This window comes from Ochlerotatus camptorhynchus, unplaced genomic scaffold (genome assembly GCF_037179485.1).
Source record: "Ochlerotatus camptorhynchus isolate MF236.1 unplaced genomic scaffold, CSIRO-AGI_Acam_v1.1 ptg000626l, whole genome shotgun sequence".
NCBI classification, from domain to species: domain Eukaryota; kingdom Metazoa; phylum Arthropoda; class Insecta; order Diptera; family Culicidae; genus Ochlerotatus; species Ochlerotatus camptorhynchus.
The window spans coordinates 961,455-976,783 of NW_027041105.1; the positions used below are offsets into that span (position 1 = coordinate 961,455).

The 15,329-nt window shown below is 41.2% G+C and overlaps 1 protein-coding gene across 1 annotated transcript in view; it reads left to right on the forward strand.

The window, feature by feature from the left end:
- The window catches only part of LOC135714206 (uncharacterized), a 57,415-nt gene that overhangs the window by 24,561 nt on the left and 17,525 nt on the right, over nt 1–15,329 (forward strand). The gene's annotated exons all lie outside the window — the stretch shown is intronic.

Below are 15,329 nucleotides of genomic sequence, written 5' to 3' on the forward strand. Positions count from 1 at the left end.
CGTTTCACATTGCGACCACGGTGTGCTGTTCAATGGTAGTGTACTTAGAAGTGAAATAACCGTGTGATTAAATCACGAAAACTGTGCAACATATTAACTGCAGTAATCTTCCTTCGGATCAAGCTACAACATGTATCAGAAATGATGTGTCTGGTTTGTATTTAATGAACGAAACACTGCACCGTTCCGACACAAGTGAAATACGCCCAGGGGTTTTTCGATTCCCACGATCAACCGACACCACCATCGCCTATCTTACTTCCCCCGCACCGAGCAATACTATACTGACACTTGCCGTGGTTGGGCGCGTTGACAAGGCATTAGCCGCATACAAGTAGGTACAAGTGAACCCGCGCTCCCCAACAATGTCAACACTCGTCAGTTTGTGTTTTTACTACTCCCAATCCCAAGATGCCCAGCGCTCAAGACAAGACCAGAGCTATCACACGCATCTAGAACGCAAGAAAACGATCCTAATAATCATTAAATGTTAAAAGCGAAAGTAACTCACCATATTGTACGCCGCGAAAGTTGGCGATGTCGCGAGGGAGGGGAGATTTTTAATGATCACAATTCTCAAGCAATCGTCACGAGATATCTTCCTCTCTTGGGTGAGAAATGCGTCCGTCACAAAAAGAAAGGGGTGACACTTCGATACTGCCTCACTGCTAGTTGTCAAGTCAAGTATCCTACTTTGATCTCGTTGCCAGAACGCCAGTGATCGTGTGAAAGTGAAAATTGTTTCAATTTTTCCGGCTTCCTTTGATCTGTTCGGAAACACACCCGGAACAATGTGTCTGCCGGTACTTGCCAGAAGGGTGGCAGGAATCAAAGAGCAATGTTCCCCTGCGCTCGTCATAATCGATTCAGTTGGATTGTAGGCGTATTCCCAAAAACCGTTGCAACTGCTGATTGACAGCTATCGATTGCTGGCTGTTTTCACCATTCAGGAAACACCTGCACCAGAGGAAACCAATACCGATGTAGGGTTCGCTTTGCGTTTGCTAGGGGGTGGAGTTATCGTGTTCACACGGTTGAAGGTAAACCATATTTTAACACGCTGCTGTTCTCTGTCGTTTACGCTCGTTTCCAGTTGTGTGGTGTCTGGAAAATCCGGTTTGCCGGGAAGGTGTGTGTGCAAACAGGTGAGAAAACGTTGGACACAGGTGTATTAGTGGTTACCGACTGCGTTGATTGGCTGTTGCTTTGCTTATGTACGAGCGGACAAGGAATGAGGAAAAACACATTCGAAGAGATACAATTTGTTTGTGTTTTTTTTTACTCGAAGCCATAACCGAACAGAGGGCAGCTACTGCAGGAACCGGCGATGAGAATAAGCCAAACCTCTCAAATTACATCATCACGGTTAACACGGCCATCACTCGAGCTGAGAGCACACATGAACCCGGCATTTAACTACGACTTCTTAATGATACACTGCCATTCATCAACGTTTAAACTCATCAACTGTCATAAAATTTTCATTTCATATTTTCCTCCTCGCCCTGTTCCTGTTTGGATGTTGTTTTTATTTCACTTTTAGAGCCCACCCCTCATCCTCCGTGTTCCGACAGTCGTCGTCATCGTCGTCGCAGTCGGGTCCGGTGCAAATGAGCATATGTAGACACAAGGAAATTTAGATCTCTCAACAACCAGACGATATGAAACACTTAATCCCTTGGAACAATAACAAATGAGAGAGATCAGACAGCCCAGGGTTTGGAGAATTAGATTGTTGTTTCTACTGTACCAGGACTTTGCTGGGACAAACACATGGAACTGGATGCATGCTGGATAGAGTCAATCATATTTCATCATTTTTCTGTGTGCCCGACATACCTCTATCATTCGTTTGGTATTTTTCAGGAGACGATGTATTAGATTTGAAAAATAAGAGATTTTACATTTGTCAATATTCTATAAATCTCACAGCGATCACTAATTTTAAATCTTCCCATTATGTGATGCATCATTACATGTGTTGTCAAAATTTAAACGCGAGGTAATTATGTTTGATTAGTAATATAGTCAACAAATTATTAACTAGACCATTTGCATGCATTCAAGACACTTTAGGAAAAGAAGAAAATGTGAATGCTTCTTGAGTCTCTAAATCTTCAAATGAAACTAAGTCGAAATGACATCATAGAAGATACAGCCAAATACCGGCTGAAGGAGATTTTTGGAATGATGCGCTCTGCATTGTCCGATCCGGCTAATCGAAGCAAATCTGCTGCACCGTATGAAAAATTCATGTGAATTTCTGCGCACACGTTGTAAACGCTCACCCAACCGGGGGATTTACGATTTGCTTACAATTATAAGGGATTCTAGTGGAGACTGCATGAACGGAGGATGAGATGTACACACAAAAATATTGAAATCTAAATAGCATAAAAGCTACACTAAATCGCAACGCTCCTTACCGACGCATGACCAGGTATAAAGAGAGGTAATATGCACTTAGTATGAAAATGGTTATGGTTATTACATTCGACCCCACCATAAATAGTTGCAGTTTTGCATGAACTAAACAGCGAAACTTAACGCTTTCAATTTGACCCCAAGGAACTTTGAAAGGCTGTAACTTTTTTATTTGTCGATGGATTTTTCTAATTCATTCATGACTAGGTGCGTCCACCAGAGTTCTGTAATATTAGATGAAGTCTGCTCCAAAAAAAACTTGAAAACAATAGAAATTGAAATACTTACACACTTAATCTAGCTAGGTAAAATCTCCAACAGCCAATTACTTTTGCTGATATCTCTGCAAAATATCTGTTTGTTAGATGATATCTACACTACACACATCTACACATCTAATGTTATTTGTTAGCTGAATCTCGGCAATTGTTTTACTGAATCTCAGCAAAATAAATTTCAGAACTGCTCGGCTGTTGGAATCTCGGCGAAATTTTTTTTAGTGTGTACGTTGTATGTACCCTGAGGTCAATTTGACCCTAAATTCAAATTGCCGTATCTTGACGAAATGTCAATGGATTTCTGAAATTTCTAATGATGACTTTTTAGAGGGGCGGTTCTATCATAGGGAGGAGTGATTGTGAAAATATACCCATAAAGAGGCATGGTGTAAGAGATGTTAATATCAGGAGGTCTTCCTCCTGCAAAGATATTAAAACTATGGACAGTACCTTAGTAGGCGGAAATCATCGAGAGTGATGCTCGAAAAAGTGTTATTATTTTATATTAATAATGCCAAAACTGGGTTGCTGAAACAAGAATGTAATCAAACTTTATAAGAGTCATGTGAGCTTTGTGGGCAGGCGCACTCCCATCACCATGTAAACGTTATTTCTGGACCAGAGGAGGAGGAGCCAAGAGTTCATTTGACAGCATGTATATACAGTTTCGTGAGCTGTTTCAGCAAAACCATTTGAAACTTCGGAAGATTTTCAAGATGTTTTCTAGCTCACTTGAAAAATAAAATCGGCTGAGTTCGCAGTACTCAGGACTGTATATGACAGAGTTAACTCACTAGATATCGCTAACACGAAAATGATCAAGATGTGCCATCTTAAATACATATTATGTAACGCTATCTACAGTTCCTGTAAGGGGTGGTCACTCTACACACTTGTTTTGCGCCAACTTTTTTCTCAGTGTACCTCAGTGTGCCGCAGCTGTACCAACAATCAATACGAAACTAACGATTTCAAATTGGCTCACTGCTTGACTAGCCCATTGGTCGTAAGCAAACGATTAACGTACCCCATTCTAGTCAAAATTCTAGTACTACACAAGGTTTGTTTTGATTTGCTATGAAAGTTTGACTGATAAAATGAGGGGCTAGTGGATTTTCCTATGTTTCGAGGGGTGAATCGATTAGCTTGGGACCGAAGATAGGACCAAAGCTGAGCCAAAAAGGTGAGCACGTTTCTTCGGAACCTGCTAGTCTTAGAGTTACCTCTATGGCTGTACCGTCAGTGCCAAGAAGTCATTGAACTGACTTTTGATTGCTTGTGAATAATGCCTTGTTTGGCAACCCGGTATTTTAACAGCTCTTGTTTTTGTTTTGTTTTTCAATGTTTTCAAAAACGACACGGACTCCAGCTGGGACTACACACTGCATGCATGATGTATCCGTCTCCAAGGATGCCTGCAACGGACGAGCTCCGTTGTTACACGATCCTTCCATCTCCGTCGGAAGGTCGACTCAACGAACGTCAATCATTAGTCAACGTCAAACTGATGAAGGACGCACCGCTGACCCGAAACGGACCAGTCAATTTTCCAAGCAGAACTACTTGTTAGAGTCCACCGGGTACACCCTGCCGGACAATTCGATCAGCTTCAAGGTCTACAGCGCTTCCAAGAACAATCGCTTCCCAGACCAGCAAAAATTGCATTCTCCACTTCTTCAATACCTCACCCGTATGCCGTCCGAGGATCTGCTGCTGACTGCATTCACCTCCAAGGACTGCCACCCGTCGCAAGTGCGAATGTTCCCACTGAAATCGGAAAGTTCCTCCTCCGGATTGGTCGAGTTCCCGAGCGTAGCCCTGGCGGTGAACGTCATCATGAAGTGCAACCACAGCACGATCGATCACAAATGCACAAAATTCCCGTTCATTATGAAGTTGTGCTTCTCCTCCAAGAAGATGAACGGTGCGTGGAGCAACGAGAACAAAGGATTTTCCTTTTTCTGTGTAGTCAATGTTATGATTCGTTATTATAATTTCTTATTGTGTTAGTTGGAAGTGCAAAAAGGAAGGATAGTAAAAATTATTTGAACTTTTTGAGATTTTGCCAAGACGGTCCTCCAACATTATATGTTGGAAAATGGAATGGTTGGTGTAGCAGCCACCGCCATGGATGTATTCGAGCAGTTTCTGCTGCTGCTGTTCCTTCTGCTGGGCCGTCTCCTCTAAAATTCGTCCAAAAAGACGGACCAGCAGCAGCATTGGAAGCAGCCGCAGCCGTGGGAGCTGCATCGCTAGTTCGTGTAGCCATGGCCGCAAACCTCGGTCAGGTCAAGATACCGCTGTCAGCTGTTCTTCGTCTGGGAGGAAATGTAGATGGGACTGCCATCACGGGTGTAACGATTTTGAGAATCCATGGCGAGACTTGGTGGAGATTCACGGTTGTTTTGATAATAATTTGGCTAGGAGTGGCAACATCAATAGCAAATTTTGACACATGCACACTGTGCAGGCGCAGAAAAAGTTCAGTGTTGCCAGTAACTTTAAAGATCATAAAAATTTTAAAAATGGGTGCCAGCCGGGAAACAGATGAAAACATCAACAGGATCTGGTCCAGATGGCATTCCCTCATTAGTACTGAAACGTTGCTTAGACACTCTTTCAGAGCCCTTAGCTAAGGTCTTCAACTTGTCAATGACCTCCGGAGTTTTTCCAGAATGTTGGAAGGATTCGTTTGTTTTCCCTGTTCACAAAAAAGGATGCAAGCAGACTGTCGCCAATTACCGCGGAATAGCAGCATTGAGTGCTATCTCCAAACTATTCGAGCTAATTGTCCTGGAAAAGTTGGTTCAAGACTGCTCGTACAGTATTTCTCAGGATCAACACGGCTTCATGCCTAAGCGCTCGACGACGACTAATCTAACTGTTTTTACATCGTTCATTATTCGTGAGATTGAACGTGGCCATCAAGTTGACGCCATATACACCGACCTCTCTGCAGCTTTTGATAGAGTGAACCATGAAATTACCATCTCTAAATATGACAAAATGGGTGTTCATGGGAGTCTACTTACCTGGCTTCGCTCCTATCTGACTGGCAGATCTATGTCTGTTAAGATCGGTGACTACGCTTCTCCATCCTTCATTGTTACATCTGGTGTTCCTCAAGGCAGCCACCTGGGGCCATTGCTTTTCCTGTTGTATATGATCGACGTGAACTTGATCCTCAAATGCCTTAAACTCTCGTACGCCGACGACATGAAGCTCTACTACGTAATAAAAGGGCCTCAAGACGCTCATTTCCTCCACCAAGAGCTTGAAGTCTTTGATGATTGGTGCCGGATAAACAGGATGTCTTTAAATGTGTCCAAGTGCTCGATCATCTCCTTTGGCCGTAAACGGGCGATGCATTTCCACGATTACACCTTAAGAGGAATAAGCTTGAAACGCGAATCGACTGTCAAGGACTTGGGAGTCATGCTCGATTGCAAATTAACGTTCAAGGATCACATTGCTTATGTTGTATCTAAAGCTTCATCGCAGCTAGGATTTTTATTCCGTTTCGCCAAAAGCTTCAAGGACGTGTAGGGGAAACGCTCCTATAGTTGCGGTACGTTAGAAGCGTTAGGTTCCTATAGTTGTGTATGGAGTCTCCATACACAACTATAGGAACCTAACGCTTCTAACGTACCGCAACTATAGGAGCGTTTACCCTATTGCCTAAAGGCTTTATACTATTCCCTGGTTCGACCTATACTGGAATACTCTGCCGTTGTTTGGTCGCCATTCTATCAGAATGCCATCCATAGAATTGAAGCTGTTCAGCGAAAATTTATTCGCTTTGCGTTGCGACACCTTCGTTGGCACGACCCGCGTAACTTGCCGACCTATGAAAGTCGCTGTAACCTCATCGACCTGGAGCTCTTGGAAGGAAGGCGTAATGTGGCGAAGGCTTGTTTCGTTGCGGATCTTCTGCAAGGGAACGTCGACTGCTCCACACTTCTCAGTCTTCTTGACATCAACACTCAACGACGGGACCTCCGGCTGCATGCGTTTTTCAACAACCGGCGTTCGAGGACCAACTATGGCGTACACGAACCAATGTTGAGTATGTGCCGCGTTTTCAATAGTTGTTATTATGTGTTCGATTTTAATGTGTCCCGCGAGAAAAATAAGCGTAGCTTTAAGAGATGTTTGCGTTAATTTTGTGTTTGAAGCAGTTTTGATGTTTAGATATAGAAAATTGTCATTAGGGTAACTATTTTATCTGTTGACAAGTAGAAATAAATAAATAAATATGTTCAAACAACGCCAATGACTGCACCCGGGTGTGCCCAAGTTTGATTTTGGCACACTGTGTAGAGTGACCAACCCCTTGAGTTCCTGCTAATATGGATGGTTCCCTTCTTGAGCAAAGTTGTTCAGAAGGGCAAGACTTATCTCAGAATTCACTCACCAGGAGGCGCTAGTGTGACAACAACTTATCATCTTGACTAAATGGTGTCCCTAGTCAAATCGCATCACGGAAAAAAAACGATGTAGAAAATTACCCATTGGGTATTTTCTCTTGAAAATTTGGGTAGAAGTAGTGTAGAGTGTATTGTTTACACTGTATTTTATCACTGTCAGTTTTTTGAAAGTTGGGAAAAATTTCGTCATCCGAAAAGCAACGTCGCGAATTGATTTTACGCAAGCATCTGGAAAATCCTCAATTCTCTCATCGGAACATCGGAAAACAACTCGGAATTGTGCAGTCAACGGTGAGTCGTGAGATTAAACGTTACTATGAAACTCTGAGCATCGAACGGAAGGAGAAATGCGGTCAGAATGGATGTTCTATTAGTGATCAGGATCACAAGCGTGTCGTGAAAGCGTTTAAGCGGAATCCAAGTTTTTCGTTCAGAGAGTCAAGGACCGGGAGGGACTGCAAACGTACAAAGTGCAGAAGGCTCCAAATCGTGACGAATGGCAAAATACGGTGGGAAAGTCATGGATCTGGAAACTGTACACCCAGATGCTGACGAAGCCTCATTGTCTCATCATGGATGATGAGACTTACGTCAAGGCGGACTTCTGGCAGCTCCCGGGGCTACTGTTCTTCACCGCCCAGCACAAGTTTGGTGTTTGATGTTCCGGAAGAAGTAAGGAAGCAGAAACTTTCAAAGTTTGCCAAGAAATACATGATTTGGCAAGCGATCTGCTCATGTGGCAAACGGAGTGCGCCGTTCGTGACTACCAGGACTGTAAACGGGGAGATCTACCTCAAGGAGTGTTTACAGAAGCGCCTGCTTCCTCTGTTGAAGCAACACGAGGGCCGTACGATCTTCTGGCTGGATCTAGCTTCGTGCCACTATTCAAATGTTGTCCTGGAGTAGTACGAAGCCAACGGGGTCACTTTCGTACCCGAGGACATGAACCCCCCTCCCAACGCACCGGAAGTATCCCAAGGAGGTCAAAAGGAGGTTTCTCTGCTGTTTAAATACTTGACAGAGTTTGACGTGTGGGCATTCTTTTTCGACTAGCTCGACAGGGGGCTTTTCGAAGGATTTTTTAACTAGCATTTTCAGTCAGTCAGAAGCTAATAAAGAGCGTTGTTAATCAGTATTGCCTATTTATAGATGTAATATTTCTTCGGCTCTTTGATCTAATTGCATTGGATTGATTACGGAAATTATGTTAATTGAATGGAATTTAATGCAAATTACTCGAAGATTTGATGATTACATTGAATAGATGTAAAACTACTATTTTGTCTGTGGTATGTTGAAATATTGTTAACTGTGCTTTTAATGAGTCAACTTATGATTACATCACGTAACAACTGTTGATGCATAAAGGGCGAACACGAAATTATTGCGACACCGAAAATGTCATGCCAATTTTCTGATAATGTTTAGAATCAAACCAAAATTTTAGGGTAGTTTTATACATATATTTACTTCAAAAATCAAAAGAAAAGTTAATCGATGGAGCCTTGAGTGTAAAATTGAACGCATTTTCGCTTGATGCCCTCCATCAAAGTCTTTACAGTGTCATCCGGTACCAGTTTCTCAGTTTTTTTTTCTCCATTTTCTTAACATGTCCTTCTCGTCTTTGACTGTCTTCTTGCTCTTCCGAAGTTCCCGCTTCATTATTGCCCAGTACTGCTCCACCGGGCGCAGCTCCGGACAGTTTGGCGGATTCATGTCCTTTGGAACAAAATGGACAGAATTGGCCTCATACCACTCCAGGACACTGGCATGATGCCAAATCTGGCCAAAATAGCGGAGCTTCGTCGTGCTGCTGCAAGAACGGCAAAAGGCGCTTCTCGAGGCACTCAGATTTGTAGATCTCGCCATTTACTGTGCCCTTTGTCACGAAAGGATCACTCCTCAGTCCGCAAGAGCAGATGGCCTGCCAAATGAGATATTTGGAGGCGAACTTCGACATTTTCTTCTTCTTAAATTTGTCGTCCACATCGAACTTGCTCTTGTCGGTGAAAAACTCCAACCCCGGAATTTGCTTAAAATCGGCTTTTATATACGTTTCGTCGTCCATCACACAGCAGCCATATTTTGTCAGCATCTTCTCGTAGAGCTTCCGTGCCTGAGTTTTAGCCGTCGATTGTTGCCGCTCATCGCGGTTTGGGAAGTTCTGTACCTTGTATGTATGTAGTCCAGCTCTCTTCTTTACATTCTGGACGTAGCTCTGCGACATGCCGATCTTTTTAGCCAAATCACGGCTTGAGACGTTGGGATTTGCTTAAATCATCCGCTTCACCTTTCCCTCCATCTTTTTGTTCTCCGGTCCCGGTTTTCTTCCTTTGCCGTGGTCCAACGTCAACCGCTTCTGGAACCGCTTCACACTCTGGAGACGGTTGAATGGTCAATGTTCAACATTTTTCCCAACTGCCGGTGCGACAGGTCAGGAAATTCCAGGTGTTTGGAAAGAATTTGTTCTCTCAACTCGCGTTGGTTCACCTCCATTTTCGTTGAATCGAAAAACACGACTTCGAGTTTGACAGCATGTACACAATACACATCAATGAGAAAGTGTGCAAAATTTGGTTGATTTTTACCCAATGGTAAAAAAGTTATGTTAAGTTATACACATAGAATTATAAAACACGTTAGAATTATTTTAAAATAATTGACTAACCCCTTGATCGCCCTTCTCATTTTACAGCTAGTATAATCAATTTGACAGATCGATGTGCTTCGGTACCACTTAAAACCACTGAAATGGGGTCCATTTTTGAAGATCGAGTTCCACATATGTTATGTGGCTGTATGCAACACACCTATTTCACTGACCAGGCATATTTTATATATGATTCTAATGAGTGAGTCATTTAATGTTTTAACTTTGAGTTTTCTCGTGCAATTGCTTAATTTTTGTTACACTATCAAATGCTCAACTTTAAATTCGAATAAAATGAAGTTGAATGAACATAATTTAAAATTTCGTATTTATTTTGATTATACATATTTTACTGACCAGCAATGTATGTTACACTCACAACATTCACTGCGTACGTACTACACAGTTTATTTCTAAATGATATCAATCATCACACTAAATGACTATTATAGGTGAAATGTTATAACAAGATAGCTTATGTAACGTAATATCAACTCTAGACTGAACTTGGCTTAGTTTGCCCCAACTTTCCTATGATCCGTTATATTTGAAACATTTTTGTGCCATTTTGAAAAATGAATCGATTAATAAGATCGATTCAAAAAGATCGATTCAAAATTATTGATTAAATCAGTGAATCGATTATTTTCAAATAATGAATCGATTCACTAAGATCGATTTTTGCCTCAAGATCGCCCAATGCTACTTTAAACCCCGAGCTTGAAAACCTTCTTAACGAACGGCTGACCTAGAGCAAATATTATAAATTAACAATATGGTTCACTTCCAGAATTCCCATATATTTCTAAAACGACGCATAAGTAATACCATAGAGGAAACTCTAAGACCACTGGGTCCCGAAGAAAATCATTATTATTTTTGGCTCACTCAGTACCAGAACAACGGTCCCAAGCAGTCCCAAGCTATTTCACTCACCCCTGCATGTTCTGCATGAATCCACACACCCCTGATGTTATCTGTCAAACTTTCATAGCGAATCAAAACAAACATAGTGTAGTAATAGAATTTCAACTAGAATAGGGTACGTTAATCGTTTGCTTGGGACCAATAGGCTACTAAAGTGGTGAGCCAATTTAAAATCGTTAGTTTCGTATTGATTGTTGGTAATACCCTCTCCCGGTGAGAAAGGTGACTAAAAACATTCGTGGCCTTATTATTTAAGCGTGTAATCAATTCATACGTTTAGTCAAATAAAAGGTGTGGCAAACAGTATTAGCTTTCTCATGCATGTTACACGCCTACCCTGATGTCATGACATTGTACTACGTTCAGACTATAGTTGATATTAATAACGTAATAGCGTTATCAAAAGTGCCTAAATAACGTGATATCCGCTAAAGTTTGAATGTACAATAAGCTTAGAGGTAATCCAAACAAATAAAAGAAAATGCAGATTATATCTGCCATCCCTCTTTACATACCACATTGGCAACTGACAGGAGGAAAATTCTCAACACGTTATTAATCGTTAACCCAATTTTGGGTAATAGATTAACAAACACGGTAAGAAAAAAACACTCAAAAACACTTGAATTTCAAAAAAAGCTCAAAAACCAAAAAAATAAAAATGAATTTGATTTTAAGTTAAAAGTACTCAACCGTCATGTTTTCAACATTGGAAAATTTTAACTTTTTTTTTTGATGAAAATCATAGCAACCTGCACTGCCTTTGATACTGTCATTTTTGTGTGCTTCATCGCCTTCGTTCGTGCTCCATTTTTGGCGTTGACGGCACCGTCGAAAAATGGTCTCTGCTAGAAATGATTGACAGTTTCTTATGGGATTTTTTGAAGTGAAAGGATTGTACCATAGAGGTAACTCTAAGACCAGAAGGTCCCGAAAAAATGTGCTCATCTTCTTGGCTCAGTTCTGGTACTATCTTCGGTCCCAAGCTAATCGATGCACCCCTCGAAACATAGGAAAATCCATGAGCCCCTCATTTTATCTGTCAAACTTCCATACAGAATCAAAACAAACATAGTGTAGTACTAGAATTTCGACTAGAATAGGGTACTTTAATCGATTTGCTTGGGACCAATAGGCTGGCAAAAGTAGTGAATCAATTTAAAATCGTTAGTTTCCACCGGTTGATAGTACGAAGTCCGCCATGTTTCACGCACAATCTGAAGTTTACTTATGGATTTTAACATAGGAGTAAAGAGCTACAGAGGCGCTGTCAACGCCAATTGCATTCAATTGATGGTTAGGTAATTTTCACTCAATGGATTAATGATGAGGATTTCTCAAAATTTAGTTTTCATAATTTATTTAATTTTACCTAGCCTCATGGAAGCCACATGATGAGTGAAAGTGAACTCAATTTTTAACTAACTTTAAAGTACCCATTATTGGGTAAAAAATATAAATTTTAAAGATAAGTGAATTACCTTTAAATTAGCAATGTTTACCCATTCATTAGTATCTGTTACCCATTAATGGATAACAGTTACTTATTAATGGGTTAGAAACTACTAATACTAGTTTAGTCACGTTTCTTCAAAATGGACCTTTTTTTTTACTTATAAATGGGTACTTTCAAGTTAGCGTGTTGGGTACCTCGATCTCCATATAGCAACATGTGCAAAGGCATACAAGCCACATGTATGCAATGCATTTAAACGTCAGTTGTTCCCGAATTGCAACATGCCCACTCAAACTAACTATATCATCTGATAGAGCAAATTATCTCTCAGATGTTGGTGTCAGTTTGCCAGATTGAGTCAATACTCATGAGAAATCGTTCAAAGTCATTGTTTACATTTGGTAAATAGGTTTTTTTTACATGTTTCTCTACTTACTAGCTTTCTGTATCATACGTCAAAACCATCATAGCTCAAAACAAAAATGATAAAGTTGAGTGTTGTGGACTGGACTATGGAGAGTGTTTATGTGCAATCGTTGGAAATTTATAGTGGTCGTAAGTACTAAATAGCCGGCGCCGGTGGTGTAGTGGTAAGCGTGACTGCTTTTTAACACCCCAATGGGTCTGGGTTCAATCCCAGCCGAGGTCGGTGGGATTTTTCTGAGGCATAAAAATCTCTGGTCACGTCTTCCTTCGGAAGGGAAGTAAAGCCAGTCTTGTAAGCGGTCACGGTAGCCGACACATTTTCTATGATAATCGACTGCCTTTGCCTCCGACACTTGCAAAACAAGCTATCATAGTAAAGTACCAAACTGAAATGTCATATGACAGGTTCTGTCATACGACACTGTTGCCGAAGACCGTCACGAATGTATGTATTTTTGTTTTTCTCATAATAAGAGCTGCTGTTGTTGTGTTTGAGTGAATTCTGAAAATAGCAAGCAATGATGTATTAGTAAAAACATTTCTGATCAGAAATGGTTTAATTTACACCAAATTGAGGAATTACATCGAAATCACACATGTTATACGATAGTTATTTGATAATTTTCTTTTAACTCGAATGTTATTCTACCGTTCGTGTTGTGTGAGATAGACGACAGTAGAGCATGAGTGTACGAATATAAACGGACTGTCGCGCACAACAACGAAGCGATTGTCGTTAAAAACGTCAACCGTTTCAACCCCTGAGTAAAGCCGTTGGTCCCGGCCCAGGTGTGTTGTTGTGAATGGGTGCGATATCCTACGCAGGTGTGGAAGCTGCCTTCCTGCACATTCGATTGTCGTCAATGGATGGCAATCGATGTCCGTCGGTGATTGGCACTAGATTGCGGAACAGAGACCGACGTTAAATAAAGGAAAGAAGAAGAAGAAGTAAGTACTAAATACTATAGACGAGTGCACGGATGAATTTGAGTTCACTCACTCGACAAAAAGTGACACAACAGCGGGGCCCTGTTTACTAAAAATGAACACATGAATAATGCTCGCATAACATTTGAAAATGGATTATAAATTTTTCTAAACAACTTGCAAGGTTCTGTTCACGAGAACCGAAGTATGCTTACGTAAACCAAGAGCACTATTGGGAAGGGGAGAATTTCTCCTACCCGATGGTGTTGTTAGTTTGCGTGGGCGTATTCGGTTCGCGCGAAAAGGGCTTAACAAGTTTTGTGTACAAAAGTCGATAGGCCCGTTTCAAATGTTACGCGAGTATTATTCATGTGTTCATTTTTAGTAAACAGGACCCCGCTGTTGTGTCACTTTTTGTCGAGCGAGTGAACTCAAATCCATCCGTGCACTCGTCTATAGAGATTTTTTTTTTCTTGATTTGTTTTCGGTCGATCGTGTTTTCCGTGCTGAGTTTACTGTGGTTTTACTTAAATTTGAGTTGTTTAAACTCAAGCTTTGGGTAAGTTTCATTTTCTGTGTACCCTGAGACTGGGTAGACGGTACTCATTCTTATGTGCAGTAGGAGTTGGCAGAATCTGAGTAAACCAGTTTTATTACGATGAGTAAAATGTACCCAAATTCTGGGGAAATGGTTATAATCGCATATATAGAATGCTGCAGGTATAAAAGGGAGATTTTTGCGGTGTCCAAATATCCTACAATACTGTGGACCCCCACTAATCTGAATGACATTTCGTGCATATTAACGGGGTTTATTTCTATTTTGAACTTCTTGTAACCCTATGACCATTAGAAATTTGAGTTTCTGGTAGCCTTATTTGCGGTTTTGTTTTGGTTCCGCTTGCCATTTTGCATCGTTTCATTCCGCTTTATTATTTATTACGCAATTAAGGCCCAAGCGCAATGACAGCGGAAGCGGAACGGCAGCGGAAGCAGAAAAGCCCGATCTGAGTAAGCTTACTTGTCGAATTGAAAACTAGTTAGAATCTAATCGACTTCGGTTAGGCATCTTGATGTCATTTGTCACAACTGTCAAACTTTCCGTTTCCGTTCCGCTTCCGCCCACATTCCGTTTGGGCCTTTACAGCGGAAGCGGAACGGCAGCGCGAAAAGCGGAAAAGCCCAATCTGAGTAAGCCTACTTGTCGGATTGAAAACAATTTAGAACAAAATTGACTCCGGCTAGGCATCTTGACGTCATTTGTGACAACTGCCAAACTGCTCATAAAGACTATAATGAAAAAAAAACTGAAAATGTTCATGCATTTCCAAATGGTGTCCTACCATTCCCACACGCAAACCAAAAATCTATTACAATGAATGTTAGTTCAGTTTCCTATCATCCTCTGTTCATGAACATCGCAGCGAATGTTAGAAGTTGACCTTACAGGCGATGTAATGGTTTTTTGTCTTTTTCATTTCGTGTTCTATCTACGCTTTCGACTATACCAGTAAGCTTGTAGAACGACGCACATTGTAGAACATTGTAGAACAACGCACACACTTGCCTCGAATCTCTCCAGCAGAAAAAGCATACGAAGTCGAGTATGCGAGAAAATGAGCGCTTCATGTTTGCTTTTAGGCTATCCATATTCAGGAGCATAGAGAGAGCAGTGGAGAAAGCACAGGTCTGATAATCGAAGCGTTCTTGGTTCGAATCCAGTCGGCAATCAGATTAATATTTTTTTCGACATAACTAATTTACCTCACTAATACACTCTACATTTTTAGGTCTCCAATTTTCTTGCATTGGAC